Raw genomic sequence first — 5,154 nt, 5'->3', positions numbered from 1 at the left:
CTTCGTTCGAGTCTGCCAATCCAATAGGCCCCGAGTAGACCCAAGTCTGCCAATCCAAAAGGCCCCGAGTCTGTCAATCAAATGTTATTTTAAGATGGGTTATTCTCATTAACCAATAAAACTATTTCGAATGTGACGGAAATGCCCTTTAAATCTCTCGTGTACAAAGCAAAGTTACCCTTTTACAGTTTTACCCGACTGTCCGCTCTAGAAGCAACTGATTTCAAGTTTGAACTTTTAAAGCTTGATTATTATTATTCTTTGAAGGTTTTATCGTAAAAACAACTCGAATTGAAGCAACATCACGTCCAAATACGAAAATAATAAACAGAGAGAAAACGAAGCTCTAACCACACAGACAATACAATCATGGCCGAATCATTCACTCAATAATCCTCCCCTCACGGGCTTCGAATGAACCCATCCACCCCATCAATTTTCCTACACAGAACCCAACAATTCTCTCTCTCTCTCTCTCTCTCTCTTCCTGTCTACTGCCAAGTGTTTTCTTTTTGCTGCTCTTGTTTTTGAGAAACGAGACATGGAATTCGAAGTCCAAGGACAATGAAAAAGAATTCGAACAGAGCTTCAATTTAATGTAGTCTGGCACGTACGTTAGCTGAAGCCGCACCATACATAACCACTATTCAATTCTCTCCACCCTCCCCAAAAGCATTTAAATCCTAACTGACGCCTTTCAATGCCAAGTTTCCCTAATTAGGAAACAAATCCCTTCAATACTGTAACTAATCGAAACCACCACCTCGATTCTCCCAAGTCCCAACTACACTTACACAAGAAAATAAATTCCTCCTCTTCTTTCCTTCTACACTTCACATTCCAAAAGAAATTTAAAATAAATGGAAGAGAAAAGCAGAGACCCATTTGGAGGAAAGACCTTATTCATATCACCTCTCCTTTTGCCGTCCAATGAAACCTTGCCTGAGTTAGAAAGGAAATTTGGTTTTGCTTGGTTTTTTCATGGAATTTCTTGTGAACCTTCTTTGGTAATCTCGAAGAAAGATATTGAAACAATAAGAGAGATGATGAAAAACTTGAGATATGCAAAAAAAATGTTATCAGCACTCTTGAGATAAGAACTGGAAAATAATAAGATTTGCATCCAAACTGTGTATATACATCAAATTGTTTGTCTGGTTCTGATAACCACAATAGCTAGTTTAGATAAAATAAAACTCTCCACCACTAATCATCTAGAGTCCCAATAAATAGAAACTCTATCTAATACCTATATCAATAGTATTAGACAAACTATAAAACAAAGCATAAATAATTAATAAAAGATAGTCGATGATGATGTTCACATTTCTAACCTGTAGAAAAAAAAAAATTTAATTCAGTGAAATTCCTTCCACATACAAATTCTAAACTGGAGAGTTACGTTACAGTAACCCAATTCAATTCCGGACATGTGAAGTAAGAATGAAAATCACAATAGAATTATAATAAAAGCAAGCACGACTCTAAAGCCTCAACCCATTTACAGACGATGCCAAATAGAGAAAAAAATATATACGATATCCTTTTTTTTTTTTTTTTAATATCTGTCTTGAGCCAAAACCATAGAAGAAGAAAAACTGCAATCTTTTCTTCTTGTATTGCTTTCTCCGTTTCTTCTCTTTGCTATATTTCTTCTACCTGTTGTGCAAGGGATTTGGACCAGTGGGGACTACTCTTTTGTCTTCAGAAGTAGAGTTGTTTTGAAAACCCTTGGATAAGTTGCAGAAATAAGGCTTCTTTGATTTGCACATATCGACAGTAACAGCAACAACCGACCCATGTGATCTTTTGTTCCCATCTCCGAGCTTTCTCCCAACATAGAAACCATCAGAAATGTCCACATGAGAGCCTAGTACCAACAGACAGGCCAAAACCATAGCCAGAACACACCTCATCTCGCCAAATTGGAAACAAAAATGTAAAACCCGGAGATGAAATGAAAAGGAGAAAGAGACCCACCTACAAAATGCTTAAAAAGTGATGGGAATTTTCTTAGAGAGAGAGAGTAAATGTGGTGAGCAAAAGGAATAGGTCGGTTGTATTGGAAGGAAAGGGGGTCATTAACTAAAGGTACCTCGGATTTACAGTTTCATCTGAAACATCCACATCATCGGTCAGGCCTCCACCAAACCTCATTAAAAGCCCTTCAATTCCTTTCCAGAAAACACAAACCTGATTTCTCCCTCTCCAACTCCAAGACCCTTTCTTTCTCTCTCCAAGACCCTTTCTTTCTTTCTTTGTTTCACGTGTCTGGATACCTCTGTCTGAAATTTCAAAAATGGAAGAAAAACTAAACTATTTTTGAATACATAATAGATGTTTTTAGTTTTCTATTGTATTGATTGAAGTTCTTTTGCTTGTAAGGCACGTCAGGAAAGAGGTTAGAGTGAAGGGAGGTTGGTTTTATTTGCCGGCAAGTGAGATGGAGGGCACCGACAAGTATCTGGGATAGGGCGGGTATCCTGCCGGCATGACCTCAGACACTAGGGTCGGCACAATGACCGCTCTTCTCCATTTTTACACGTAGGCTTAGGTACCCTTTGACCATATTTCATATGGTATGCCACTCTGTATTACTAGGTAGGCTTTGGGTGTAACCTTCATGCATTCATACTATAGTTTTTCCACATGGGACTTCACGGTGGGGCACCATATAGTTTCTCTTGCTATTACCATGGTTTTAAATTTGGGTTTAGGAATGCGTAGATAAGTTATCTACACTCTAGCTCAAAAATTCGGAATTTCGCCCAAAATCAGGTACACAATTAAAAAATAATATTTTATTTAGAGAAAACGGTTCCTACACTACACACTAGCTTAAAATACAGTGGAGGGCATATTGTTTGGGTGATCCAAACCTTTCATTTGATTGACCCTCACATTGATAGAGTGTCCATAAAAAATCAGTTCCATAGGATCATCCCGACCCTACGATTTGTGGAAGTAAAATGGACTTGTATAAACCTTTACAAATCTGTCAATTTTTTGCTCCTACGGTTCAAAGGGTTAGGATGATCCTATGGAGCTAATTTTTTGTGGACACCTTATCTATGTGAGAGCCAATTAAATGAATGGTTTGGATCACCCAAAAAATGTGGGCCTCAACTGTATTTTAAGGTAGTGTGTAGATAACTTATCTACACATGGGTGTAGAAACCGTTTTCTCTTTTATTTAATTCCAAATTTCAGTCGGGAAAATGGCTATTTAATTAAAAACATTGAGATTTTTGGGTTGAATTTCTTGAACTTTAGGACGAAATAATAAAACCACAAAATTTCTATCGAGTACCGTTTTGGGTATCGGCAGTGTCGAAATTTAAAACCATGGTTGTTACAGGGAGATGATATTATCAACCCCACTGCATTAACTCTTTTTGACGTGAACAGTGGACAACTTTAAAGCTTTTTTCACGTCAAATCAGGTTACAAGGAGGCGCATGTCGCGAGGGGGTGAAAATATCATCGCCCTTCTTATATCGTGAAATCGAAAATTTCGTAAGGAAATACACCTATCAGTATGCGTGTACGTATTGTTCTGATGTAATGTTTATAGGGCTAAAAAGTCAGTGTTTCGGCCGACAAATCCTATGTTTTGAGAGATCAACATACGAGGTCGAAGAAAAAGTCTTTAACAATGCGAAAATGATGGGATCCGTTAACCCTAGGCCGGTGATTCACTTTAATCGGTTAATCCTAGGCCATTGATTCATCAAGCCTTTTTCAGGTTTAGCCAACAAAAGCTAGACAGTTGGTTGTTTTAAGAAACCAAAGGCTACGACTGAGTTGGGATTGCTGCAACTCGCCACGTGGCTACTGGAAACTGTACATCGCTTCTCTCCAAGCAGCATTTGCCACGTACGTGTGTTAGTGAAAAAGTGCACCTTGCTCAACACGTGGCGCATTCTAGTTGTTGGGTTCTCCTTCTATTCTTATTCTCGGTTCTAATATCATTTTTCATTTTTTAAATAAGCATTGGATTTTCGTTCGGAATGAGATTAGTGTCATGATTTCCCTGAGATCAATTTCTTGATTTCATATACATATATCCCTGTGTTGGGCCCAAAAATTCCATGTTATAATGGGTCAACGACAATGATAGTCTACCTAAGTTGATCTGGAAAAACCTGCCCAACTACAAGTTTTCTAGTTCTAAAATAAGTGTGTGCGCCACTATACACATGCTATACACATGTGTGGTGTTATCAGGACCGCTGATCTGATGCAAATTCATGAGTTTCTGAGAATCATTGCTTGCCCGTTCATCTACCCGTCTCTTGGATGGGACAATGCTACACACAAAGCCAGTTGGATGGGCTAATAGTTTCCTTACTTCTCCACGATAGACATTTAGATCGTTAGATAGAAGTCTCTTTTACAATCAATGGTAAAATGCAATTTTCAGGCCTGAAAATAGGCCCCACTGGGGACGATCATCCTACGCCTAAGACGTATAAAAGCTTAAAAAATCAATTCTTTGGGTTTGTTTTTTGGGATGAGCTCTAAATAAGCTTTGATGGATCAAGGGCCAAGAATCGTCCGATCAAGGTTTTCTCAATAACATTTGGCCTGATATATGGTTGCCCTTTGGATCAGCAGATATGATCACTTAAATGAGCCAGAAGCATACCCAATTAAGTTTTTTTTTTAGGAGGGAGTTTCATTTTTGTATTTTTCCACGGAAATAATTTATTCATTGTTGAGTTTTTTTTTTCTTTAATTTATGCATGGGATTTGCTAGGCAATTTCGAGGAAAGCCATTCGCGGCTGACATTTGAAGGAGAGAACTGCCACATCAGATGAATTAAATGAATACCTTTATACATTTGTTTTGTTAATTAATGACTCTCCTTTGTCCTCTCTCTATCTTAGAATCTTCCAAGTACCCAACAGGAGTGCCATTATAAAAACAAAGGAGCACGGCTATCATCTTCAAATGCCTAGTTTTAAGTTTTAGGGTTTTGTTAACAAGGGGCACTCGTTAAGGTGCATTGGGAACATGTTTTCACAGTTATTTACAACCAAAAAGTTGTAAAACTGTTGGGAATATCTCAAAACATTATCGTAACATGAGTAACAACATGTTCCCAATGCACCTTAACGTTAGCAAAACCCTAAGGCTCTGTTCACTTGTGT

The 5,154-nt window shown here is 38.0% G+C and overlaps 1 long non-coding RNA gene across 1 annotated transcript; it reads right to left on the bottom strand.

The window, feature by feature from the left end:
• Nucleotides 1-1,275: 1,275 nt before the first annotated feature.
• On the bottom strand, nt 1,276-2,525 carry LOC143878390 (uncharacterized). The gene is made up of 2 exons (XR_013250948.1): nt 2,096-2,525; nt 1,276-1,990 (listed from the first exon to the last, which is right to left on the bottom strand). It is a non-coding gene; the product is annotated as an uncharacterized LOC143878390 (long non-coding RNA).
• Between the last annotated feature and the right edge of the window lie 2,629 nt (nt 2,526-5,154).

Source organism: Tasmannia lanceolata, unplaced genomic scaffold, assembly GCF_043159265.1.
Source record: "Tasmannia lanceolata isolate RefF3 unplaced genomic scaffold, GAP_Taslan_0.1 ptg000006l, whole genome shotgun sequence".
Classification (NCBI taxonomy): Eukaryota; Viridiplantae; Streptophyta; class Magnoliopsida; order Canellales; family Winteraceae; genus Tasmannia; species Tasmannia lanceolata.
The sequence above is the reverse complement of the archived record's forward strand: the minus strand, read 5'-3'. Positions and strand labels throughout refer to the sequence as shown.